Source organism: Crocuta crocuta, unplaced genomic scaffold, assembly GCF_008692635.1.
Source record: "Crocuta crocuta isolate KB4526 unplaced genomic scaffold, BGI_CrCroc_1.0 scaffold449, whole genome shotgun sequence".
Taxonomy (NCBI): domain Eukaryota; kingdom Metazoa; phylum Chordata; class Mammalia; order Carnivora; family Hyaenidae; genus Crocuta; species Crocuta crocuta.
The window spans coordinates 1,924,016-1,936,261 of NW_027533117.1; the positions used below are offsets into that span (position 1 = coordinate 1,924,016).

General features: G+C 40.9%; 1 protein-coding gene across 2 annotated transcripts in view; it reads right to left on the bottom strand.

The window, feature by feature from the left end:
- LRFN5 (leucine rich repeat and fibronectin type III domain containing 5) overlaps positions 1-11,204 on the bottom strand; it is a 250,529-nt gene extending 239,325 nt beyond the window's left edge. Inside the window, exon 1 of one of the 2 annotated variants that reach the window (XM_077746221.1) lies at positions 10,995-11,204. The gene's annotated coding sequence lies outside the window, so the exon portion shown is untranslated. The remainder of the gene's footprint in view (positions 1-10,994) is intronic. The other variant, XM_077746220.1, reaches the window with a different exon arrangement.
- Between the last annotated feature and the right edge of the window lie 1,042 nt (positions 11,205-12,246).

Below are 12,246 nucleotides of genomic sequence, written 5' to 3' on the forward strand. Positions count from 1 at the left end.
AATATATTGCTCTTCAAAAATCCATGAATCCGTAGATGGGGGCAGCATGCCTAGCTCTAGTAGATATTTAACAAATATCTGCTGAAAGGATTAAAAAAGGGAAGAGTGTCTCCCAAAACAGACATGGTGGTTGGCTGCATCCCATCACCCCAGACTATTTACTCCCACCCTGCAACTTAGCAGCTTAGAGTAACAACCATTTTATTTGCTCATGATCTGTATGTTATCAATGTGGGCTGGTTCTGCTGCTGGTCTCATATGGGGTCACTCATGTGACTGTAATTACCTGGAAGCTCAACTGTATCTGGATGCTATAAGGAGGCCTCCTTCACATGCCTTGCCACTGGTGCTGGCGGTCAGCCGGGCCCCTTGTCTCCAGCGGGGGAACATGGGCTTCTTCACATGAGGTTAACATTTTTTCCAGGAGGGCAAGAGGGATGGCTGTATGATCTCTGGAGGATGCAGCTTGGAAGTTCTATCATATCACTTCTGCCACACCTATCGTTCAAAGCTGGTTGCATGGGCAGCCCCGATGCTAGGGGAAGGCAAACAGACACCTACTCTTGATAGGAATACCTGTAATGAGTTTGTGGCCATACTGAGTCCACCAGAGGAAGTAAGAAAGTAAATCACTGATGGGAACACACCACAGGGCTTAACCTAGAAATGGTCTGTTCTGCCAAAAAATATCTATACTTAAGTATCCGATTTTGGCTATCAGCCCGTCTGTCATTGAAATAATAACATAGAAATCTGGATTCAAGATGACACAATGAGTTTGTTATCTGACTGTCTTTCTGGCCCTGTCTCAAAGGAGGAGGTAACTAGGGGCAAAGACTGAAGCCCTCATTAATGACAGCAGCAGCACAAATGACATAGTAACGGGAATAGGAGGTAAGTGGAGTGCAGAGCACAATTAGACAAATACAAACATTTTAATGATGAATGATCATTAATGATCTCCAAGTTCCATCTGATCCTAACTAACATTTATAGAATTCTCTGATTCTTCTGTATTAGGAAAAGCACTACAGGGAGCAATTACTTATTAATTACTTAAGACACACCAGCAAGTTCACAGTAGCTTGCAAGACCCTTTTGTAGATGGAAATTACAAATTAGAAAGAGTAAGTCACCCAAAATCACACAGTCTAATTTAGCCAAAAAAAAAAAAAAAATGTTAGGAGATATTTAAATCCCAGAGCCAGGCTCAAATACTTCTCCATACAAAGAGCTACCAAATCCCCTAACAGACAACCATAAGTCTTTCGTAAACTTCCACATATAAAATATGGTAACTCACAAAGTACCAGAAAGGAAAAGAAATTAAGAACAAGGTGCATATTCAGAGGGTGGTCATCATCCTTGAAAGAGGTTAAAAACACATTTATGTAACAATCAAGAGAAAGCAGCTTTAAGTGGGAGAAGAAAATGGAAATCTCCAAGGTACAGCAGATACAGCATATTCTTTAGAATCAGAAATATTTGGATTTGAATTTTAGTCCTATCATTTTTAGTCATCTGATCATGGACAAGTAAATTAACTGCCCTCAGCCTCAATATGCTCTTCCAAAAAAAGGAAAAAATGATACAGTCATGCCAAAACTGTAGGATTATTTCATGGATTAGAAGAAAATAAAAAGTAATAGTACCTGGCATAGATATTTTCAGAAAATGTGCTTATGATCATCATCATCATAACCTATTATATTTATTATCCAAGATATATCAGTATCTTACATACTTTCCACATAAAGTACATGAAGGAAAACTCATGTGCTTTCCTTAGCAGAGAAGGTCTTAGAATGTTATTCATCCTCAGGTCCTTTGTTCACAAAGATATCTAACAACCTTGTCTTTTGTTAATAAGTTTCTATCAGTGAGTTAAAAAAGAAGACACACCCACTGAAAAAGTTTGCTCTATGAGAGCAAGGAAAAGAAAAATCATACACAGACAGGAAAAAAGAAGCTGGGAAAAATTTCATATTCCCACAAACGGCCTTAAATATGACATGGATTGATTCCTGAAGGCTTTCTGGCATCACTAACATATACAACAAAGACTGCAAGTCTTTAAGAAAAGGTTAACTGTATTTAGAACTGATGTGTCAATTTTAATAACTATTACCATTCACATAAAAATGAAAACTTCTACAGACATCTGGGTGGCTCAGTCAGTTAAGTGGTCAACTTGATTTCTGCTTAAGTCATCATCTCACAGCTTGTGAGATCAAGCCCCACATAGGGCTCTAAGCTAAGCACGGAGCCTGTTTGGGATACTCTCTCTCTCTCTCCCTCTCTCTCTCTGCTCCTCCTCCACTCATGCACTCACATTTTTTAAAAAGTAAAATTTTAGGGGTGTCTGGGTGGCTCAGTTGGTTAAGTGTCCAACTTCAGTTCAGATCATGAAATTGTGGTTTACAAGTTTGAGCCCCCGAGTCAGGCTCTGTGCTAACAGCTCAAAGCCTGGAGCCTACTTTGGATTCTTTGTCTCCCCCCTCTCTGCCCTTCCCCTGCTCATTCTCTGTCTCTGTCTGTCTTTCTCTCTCAAAAATAAAATAAAATAAATTTTTTAAAAATAAGAAAAATAAAAAGTAAAATTTGAAAAGAAACAATTTTAGGGGCACCTGGGTGGCTGGTTAAGCATCTGACTTCAGCTTAGGTCATGATCTTATGGTTCTGTGCTGTCAGCACAGAGTCTGGAGCCTGCTTAAGATTCTGTGTCTCCTTCTTTCTCTGCTGCTCCCCCCCTCAAGCTCTGTCTCTCATAAATAAATAAATGTTAAGAAAAATAAAAGAAACATTTTTAAACATGGCATCTGAAAAGAATAACATTTCTAGATTTTGGAGAATGTTGATAGCCAAAACTCCTCCTGTATGCATACTAGATAAAGAGAGTTTTAATGTCATTTCCTTCTATATTCACATTATTTTCCCCTTATTAGAAATCAGGTGACCTCATATGAAGGCTAGAACAACTGTTGGAGCCTAATCATCAATGGTTTTCAGTTATGGAGGAGGTTACACAAACTGACTTAGTAAATATTCTAGAAATCAGTATCATCTAGGTTTAATGGTAAATTAAGAGACAAAGATGTAAACTTACCAAGACCGACTGAAGACTATGATTGCCTCTCTGAGAGAATATTTGTTTCTCATTCTAGATTGCAGCTTCCCCATAATGGCTTCTTATTTTTCTTTTTTTTAAAACTGGGCTTCCTGCAGGGCTTAAAATCACAACCCTGATATCAAGAACTGAGCTGAGATCAAGAGTTGGAGACCTGAGTGACTCAGTTTGGAGTCTTGATCTTGGCTCAGGTCATGATCCCAGGGTTTTGAAGTCAGGCTCCATTCTGAGTGAGAAACCTACTTAAGATTCTTTCTCTCTCCCTCTGCCCCTCAACCCTGCTCATGCATGCTCTTTCTCACCCTCTCTCAAATTAAAAAAAAAAAAAAAGAGCCAGATGCCTAACCAACTGAGATACCCAGGTGCCCTCCATAGCGGCTGCTATGCCATTTTGACTTGTGCCTCAAAAAAGAAATAGTTACTTAGCAGAAATGGGGAACATGCACTGAATGATGAGTAAATGTTTGTTAAAATAATTAAACAATGGGTCTTGAGTCATTCTTCTGTAGATCAGAGAGATACATCCTTCCATCACCTTGGGATGAAATGAAAATCCACTTGTCTTACCTTGCTCCATTTCATTGTTTTTCATATACATTATGAACACCACTATAATTTATAACTTACTTTTTCTCTCAATATTTACTGGAAAAGAAGTAATTTAACCACTATGAGCAAATCATGGGATGTGAATGTTGAGAATGTGATCTCAGAACATCTTTAAGAGTGCCTAGGCTCAGAATGGCACATCATTTTAATCTTCCAACAGAACTTGGATCGATGAGTTGCAGCATCTTAGAGGTATATGTTAAGGACCACAGTGCCTTATTATGTCTCAAAAGGAGAGAAGGCACTGATCAAATACTAAATGCAACGTGAGTGCTAGATGGACAGTTACAGCATGTGCCTGCTTTCTCTGTTCCAAAAGCAAGAAAAGAATGGCTCTGCTCAAAGCTACACGAATAACGCCACATGGTTCGCTGAAACTGGTATCACACTTCAATGGAAAGTGAGACAAACAAACTGGAGCCTATCTAGAAAAGCATGGTGATAAAGATTTGTGATAAATGACATTTATTGAGTAAAAAAGGTAAAAAGGCTTAAAATCATGACCCATAGAAGACCGTTCCAAACTAGCTTAGGCCTAGTTATATTTAATCATAAGCAGAGCAATCATGGCTTGAGGATCTCAAGTAACTCAGTTTAAATATTCGAGGTACTGTCACTGGGAATTAGATTTATTGTGTGCCCCTCCTTCCATATTAAAATTAATTAGAAGCCAAGCATGTCAGATAGTTGGCTCAACTCCAGAAATAAATTTTATGATCCGCCTATACAAAAATGGAATAATCTGGTTTAGGTGGAGTGATTTTAGAATCACTGAAGGTACTCACGTTTTTGTCAAAATGACCACTTGGCAGGGATGCTTTGGAGAAACTTTATGAATAGATGTCAGAATAACTCAGAAGTTTTATAATGTCAGACCCATCAGGGGTTAAAATGAATTTGAATTTGAATGTCTTGTGTAAATCATCCACTCACCAGAGTACCAGAGATCCTTCAACCTATAATTTTTTTAAAATTTTTTAACATTTTATTTATTTCTGAGAGAGAGAGAGAGAGAGAGCAGGGGAGGGTCAGAGAGAGAGGGAAGTACAGAATCTGAAACCACGAATGAGATCGTGACCTGAGACGATGTCAGCGTCCCAACCGACTGAAACACCCAGGCGCCCCTCAACCTATAATTTCTTAAACCCACCCAGATTTTCTGCTTTACATGTGCTTTGTCTCTGAAGACACTGGACTGTATGGCCCTTGGTTTAAACAAGCTTTAGCATTCCCTGGAATCCTGAGGGTCTAGGATCCCAAGCATATGCTTTGACATCATTCAATTACTACACCTTCAGTTTTTTCCTTTCCTCTCATGAAAGCTAATGATGAAATGATAACGATGATGGCAATGATGTTGGTGATGATAGCAGCTGAATGTCTTTTATCATTAGCTTCACTTTACAGGTGAGAACACTAAGACTCAGAGAGGTTACATAAGCCTGAAACACAGGTTTGTGAAATCCCAAAGTTCATGCTTCTAACCATTGCACAGTATCAAACTCCACAAAACACAGTAACAATTTCCAAATTTCCCATGTCTCTCTTACTACAGGGTATAAAATATCAAGACAATAAAAAATATCAGTTTACTTTCTATGTAAAAACTATGTATCTCTTTATATCTTTCCTGTTTGTTACCAAGGAAGTAAGTTCCTTGGGGTCAGGATCCAATGTCTAGTTTATACGTTGTTAAAGTGCCTGACATTTGAACAGTCAAAACACAGCAAATATGCTACATAACTCCTATAAATAACCCCTAAATTTCAGTGTAAAGGTAGGCACATTCCTATTAAATGAGGCATTTAAAATTAAAATAACTGTGAATATTTTATTGTTATAACAGTATCTCTCCATGTAGAAAAAAAGTATATGTATTGCTCTATAAGTGTTCAATATTGCCGTGCAAATCATAGAAATTTTAATGTTGCTATACCAGGGCCTTAACACTAATAAAACAAATGCATAGAAATTATTTAATAACCTAATTTATATACCACGGAAAAATAACAAAAAGAGCCAGTTGCTAAGAAAACACCACAGCCTGTACTTCCAAGGAAGATAAGAGAAAGTTAGTTTCCATAACAGAGTTGCTATGTTGCCACTAATAATTCACTTTAGTGCAAATATCGGATCACTTTGGAAGCAACAACACTAGGATTCGTGAAAAATCTACTGTAAGATAGGAAATGAGAAGTCAACATGGGGGATGGAATGGAGAGAGCAACTGATATGCAACCTTTAGGTCTCTAGGATTTCCTCAAAAGAGATGCACAGGGCAAAGTAAAAATAGAATAATATAAGCGACACTATTTTGGCTTCTATCCCCAATTAAATACATTAGTTCTATTGAACTAATTAACATTTTCTTGCATTCTTTTTTCCAAGAATTCAGAAACTGCTTCCAGGGTGGGGAAAAAAGAGCCATACTGTAACTTTATGCATTTATCTTATGACTTCTTTCTAGAGCCTTTTTGCTATAGAATCTAAAGTAGATTCAATATCCAATGGTAATTCTGCAATTGTTCTTCACAACATCAAATTCAAAATATTTTATTGGAAGGTTTTTTTAAGCAATAAATTGCATATATGGTCCCACAAAGAAATGAAGGATAGTATGAGGTTTAAGTTTAGACAGATTTCTTCTATAAAAAGATATATATCATCTAAGAAGACTCAAATTGATCAATTTGCATTTTCTTCCTAATGTGACCTAGTTTGTAACTTTAGAAGCATAGACCCTCAAAGCCAAATTCTGAGAAATCTTACTGATATAGCTTGTAGTTTAATAATAAAGCCTTTTCATGTGGTTTACTTGGTATCAATAAAATCATACTGCATTTATATAACCATGTAATTTCATTATAATTTTCTATCACTTGTTAACCATCTTCATAATTAGTATTAAATTATGTCATAGTTCAGTAAAAAGCATTCTGTGAGAATAGTATGTATCAGAACACTATGATGAAAAGCTTTAAAAAGGCATTAGCCATCTCTGAATTAAATTATTTTATTTCTATCTCTTGTTATACTTATATGAAACTGGAGTTTTCATAAAAACACACAATTTATGTTGATAGGGCACAACAAAAATGGTTCACTTCTAACCAGAATGACTTCAATACTGATAAACATAATTCTTCTTAATTTCACCATGCACATACCATGTAATGGACAAATTATACTGCCTTAGGTTTTAAATAGTTCTCAATGATTGAAGGATGTCACAGGAATAAAAATGTGGGCTTTAGAAATATAATATGCAGTCTTGCTTTCAAGGTTTACTGAACAAGGCAGAGCTATACACATGTGTGTCCATGGAATGATTTAGCAAAATTACCTGTTAGTCATGTGTCCTATCTATTTAAAGGCCTAAATTCCTATATTTATTCTTCAATAAAGCATCAAAGTTAGAACTAATTATCCTGTACCCAAAACTATGAAAATAATGCCAATATGTTTTAAATCTAAGTAAATGAAAAATAAGAATCACTGGAATGAGTTAACAAATTAGCCAGTTCCACTATTAGAAAGTTTTAAGTAGCTTTCTTTCTCCAACTTCAAAAATGGCACATATTTATCTGTAATCTTATTTATTGTCATTTTTTCCCTTAAAATAACTGAAGAGATGTGATACAGAGCTTATCACATGGTAGTTCTATGCAGAGGCAGGGACACTGTTAGATGTCTGCAAGCATCTCATCCCCACCACAGGACAACACAGCAATAGTATCAGCAGAAAGCAAGATCCTAATTTCACCAGCTAGAAAACTCAGCAAAACTACCAAGCCTAAAGTGCTTTAACCAGCAAGAGGAAACAGAACACTGGTTTAAATGAACAAAAGGGAACTAATGGTCATTCATGAAAAAATGAAAAGCAGATATAACATACGAGGGTCTTTCAAACACCAATGCCATCACCAGACAAGACTTTAAGACCAAGAATGCATTTAATGACAGAGGAGACAAAAATAATGGGAGAAGGGATATAGGTGGGACAATTTTCTTTCAAATGACCAAAGCTCTTGCTATCCCTTCATGAAGAAAAAGGAAAAAAAAAAAATCTTTGGCTGCTATTAGTCAAAGATATATACTAATGAACCCCTCCCAAATCACTCAAGCATAAAATCTCTTATTTCAAAACTGAAGTAGCTATGCATGTGTGTGTGTTCATATATAGATCACATGTATGAAGAGGAAAAGAGGTGTGTAAAGCACAGAAGAGTGGTGCTGGTCAAGGTCATTCTCCTCTTGAAAAGGAAAAGTGACTAAAAGAAATGGTCTGGGGGACAGGAGTCAAGTGGTAACTTCTTTGCACCTGCCTGCATCCTTACATCTGTTCCCATGGGTGTACTGACTTTCCTATTGTCCTGGCCCTCTTGCTGGTAAACGTAAGAGAGCTTAAAAGGAAGAACATTTTGCTGGGAAATTTCCTATTAACACCTGACAGTCTTAACCCATTTGTGAGACAAGCCAGCTCTATGTAAGTACAAGGTCAGTGGGCTCGAATCTTCAAACTAACTGGTGTGTACCTCTCTGCCACTCCAAACAAGGGAGAAGGGAAGGGAGAGAGAAATCTCCATTTTTAAGAAACTTCTATATATGAAACTCTGTACTAGGAGGTCGATTTGGTCTTGACATTCCACCTAACTGCAATCTGTACCAATGAATGGTGTTTCTAAACATGAATCACACAGTAATCCATGTTTAGGCTTCTAAGCACTCAATAACCAGATAATGCATTTGTCTTGCCTTCCCTCAGGGTGAGGGCATGAAGGCAAGACTTAACCTGCAGAACAGTGAATTCTTAGTGAGAAAAGGCCAGAGAAAGGTGAAATGAGAAAGGAGATGGAGAAAGCCCATTATTTTCCCAGTTACTGATATTCTGCACCTGCATTTCTTCTTTCTTGGGTACCCTCTAAAAAGGTATGGCTTATTTGCTAACAAATATTATGAGTGTGGTATAGTTTCTGTTGTAATAATATTCTGGAGAGATCTGGGGGACAAAGGAGTGTCTTTGTCAGATTTTTAGTACACAGTTTTCTGTCCAGGATTTCCTGAGTGATGGGGGAAATACATAGAAGTTAACTTGAAAAAGAAGATAAAAGGAAATACCCCCCCCCCACCTAGTTCCTCCCAAATTCCCACTTATTTTTAGTTTTCATTCAGACAGTACCCTTTTCTTTCTGAGTCGTCAGAGAGGAGAACGTGGACCTGCTTTTCTGTTAAAGTCGAGTTACCTTCTACATCCTTTCTTGGTTCTCCCTAGAGCTGGAACTTACAGAGCAAATCTATCTGAAGCCTGCCCTTCACCACCCTCATGTTTATTGGGCTTGGGGGTAGCAGTGGGGGGGAGAAGGAGTTGTCTTTTCAGTGGTATTTCAACTGGAGATAAAACAGGAGTATAAATGACCTAATTAAATCCAGGCGAGCCGGAGGAGAGGAGAGAGAGACCGGAAGAAATGGAAATCTAGGAAAAACACACTTGGTTTCAGGTTTCGAATCCTGAAAAATCATGCAATACTTGAGTATCAAGGCATTTTTCTTGCAGCCAGCTTTCCTTCTATGTTCTTGAATATTCATTTACAAGGGGGTGGAGGACTGCAGGCAAAGGAAGTCAGGCAGGACCTCACTGCCCTCCAAGCGTCTCTCTCCACCTCCTTCCTCCCCCATCCAGGCCGCCACCTCGGCCATGATGCGCTATCTGCCAGGGGCCCCGCTGAGCTCTCCGGGCCCCTCCCCAAAAAGTGTCGACCAGGGCCTGGCAGCTGCAGTGGCGGAGCCCAGCCCCCAAGCACGCTGCATTTACGGCCTTGTAGCACCACCAGCCTGCGAGGGCTGCAGCAGCAGCCGAGCCCAGACTCCAGAGCAGTCAGGGACATCCACGCGCAGGGACCGCGAGAGCATCCAGCTAGTGGCCAGCTTGTAGTCTGCAAATGCCATCATACGGATATGTATAGAAACGCAGCCAGCAGAGGAAAAGAGGCAGCGCCCCTACACTTTCTAAGCGGCTGTAGCAAAGAGAAACCTTCGGCGCCTCTCCAGTCGCTGCCTCCTAGAGGAGGGCGCTGGGCGCTCGGCGGGGCCAGATCCTCCGCCGGGTGCACCCAGAAGGCAGCTACCGAAGGCTGGAGACAAACGATCACGCCTTAGCTGAATTATTCAGACCGCCTTTACTATGGAATAAAACATTGATGAGACTACTTTGGAAGTGCTTTATCTTGTTAATCCGAATGCTCTCGAGAAGGGGGTGACATTTCTGTAGGGGACGCAGAGGTGATGCAAAAAAGGGAATGAGAGAAATTAGGTGCAAGGGTAAGGGGCTTTGGAAGTTCGATAAATTTGTTCTGACTCCTCCAGCCTCGGGAATCTCCGTTATAACGTTATCAAACCCAATATGTTAATTAGGCAGTCGCAAATCCACCCTATTCCTTGTAAATCAATGCACTGGCAAAAATGCTCAAAATACACAGGGTACAGAAACAAGCAAACCCAAACCAACCACACAAACCACGGGCACCCAAGCTCCAAAACTGAGACAATACAGCTGGGGACTGTATTGGGGTGGTGGTTATGGTTTTAGCCTTGCTCCTCTGGATATAAAAATGACTTCTTTCATGGATCTGTTTTGCTACATAGAAGCAAACGCTGGCAGTTCAATACCATATCTCAGCACACACGCCAGTGACAATGAATTCCCTTTCATGCAAAGCAAGTTCCAAGAAAACTCCATTTCAGATTAAAGTCTCCAGATGCGTAATTTACAACTACTAAAGGATCTGGCGAGCTCCTCCACAATAAGGGAAGGAAAACAACCTGGCACCAGAGGTAGAGAAGGGTCAAAAAACGATCCTTGCATGAAATGATGGGTGGAAACCAAAACCTCTCGCACTCCACAGTCGGGGGAGGGTTGGATACCAAATGGTCCGTGGCAACCTTAGCCTGAAGGAAACACGGAATTTCAATCTCTGGCATCTTCAGACAGGTTCAACGTGCCTACCTTTCCAAATATCATCACTTAGGGTGGAGCGTATCCATATTCCCTTAGCTTTCACGGCTAGATTAAGTGCTCAGGTATAGATTTATATCCCACCTACTAGAAATTATATTAAACATTACAGAGCACCCTTGGATATTCAGCCCTTCCTGATGATTTTCCAAACATTAATAAGTAAAGTAGCCTGCAATGCAGATAAGATACTAGAAACAAGATCAGAAGGAAACTGGGTGAGGCGGGTAGTCGTTTGCTTGTTACCTGGTGCCTCTAGAGGAAAAGACGGTCGTAGGAGGACTTTCTGCCCGCAGGTACAATCCCGGCAAGGTGGCTCCAGGTGGCTTTCACAGTCGTACGCGGGTCTCGCTCGTCACTTTGCTGCCCTTTGCCATAGCTCAGCACCCGCATCCTAGGGAGTCCGAAAGGCGGCTCCTGCCACTGCCGCCGCTGCCCGCAGGTCGCGCTGGGTGGGGGATCCGCGGAGATCGCCCCATGAAACCCGCGTTTCTGCGCCCGGGGAGCGGGCAGAGGCAGGGCGGCCGCGCACGCACACACACACTCAAACACACACACTCGCACACACTCGCACCCAGGCGCGCGCGCACTCGCATTCACTCTTGCACACGCACATCCAACACAGCGCGGGGAGGGAGGGAACAGGGAGGGGACTGGTCCTTCTCACGATCAGCTTTGATGCCCACCGGACCACAGGCAGAAATGACAGTGGTTTGGCATAGCCTTTTGATCACGTTTCCTTCAAGTTCTCCTCCAACCCAAATCCACGCAATTCATGGGCTGGTGACATTTTGGTGGAGAGGGGAGAGCCGGGAAAGGGCTGAGGAAGAGTCGGGGATTTTGTTAAGCAGTTTGAAAAGCAATCCTTGTTACCTTGTTTGTACAGAACCCAGCTCGAAGGGCTGAACTTTTGGCTTCAGATGATGTGGACCGAAACATAAATATCCTTGTGGCCAAGACCGGAAAGTCTAGATGGACGCAGACAAGACGGCTACAAGACCCTCTCGTGACCTTGTGATGTACCTGGAGGCAAGTTAATACTGGCGCTTTCCAAGCCTCTGGGTAAAGCGATCCACACACATGCGTCCATAGCCAGGCAGCGGTTCCGAATCCAGCCGGGGAAATGGGTCTGGGCGTCCTCCCTGGTCTTCAAGAACCTGGGCATCGAGGGGGCACCGACGAGTTAACAACATTTGCTTCTGGGCAGTTGGATAAAAGACAGTCAAATGCATCAGACAGACGCGCGCGCGCACGCACACACACACACACACACACGCAGCTAGCTGAAGAGCGGCTTACAAAAAGAAAAAAAAAAAATAGAGGCCAAGATGACTTCAAAAGGTAGAAAAGATCCAGAATCTTTTCCGAAAACGAAAGGGTCAGCAAGAAGGTTATAAAAATCTTCCCAGGTCTTTCATTCTTCCTCTCTTGTGAATGTGTGTATTTCCAGAAGGTTTCCTTGGTGGGCCCCACCCCCGTCCAGTTGCGCTTTTTTTCT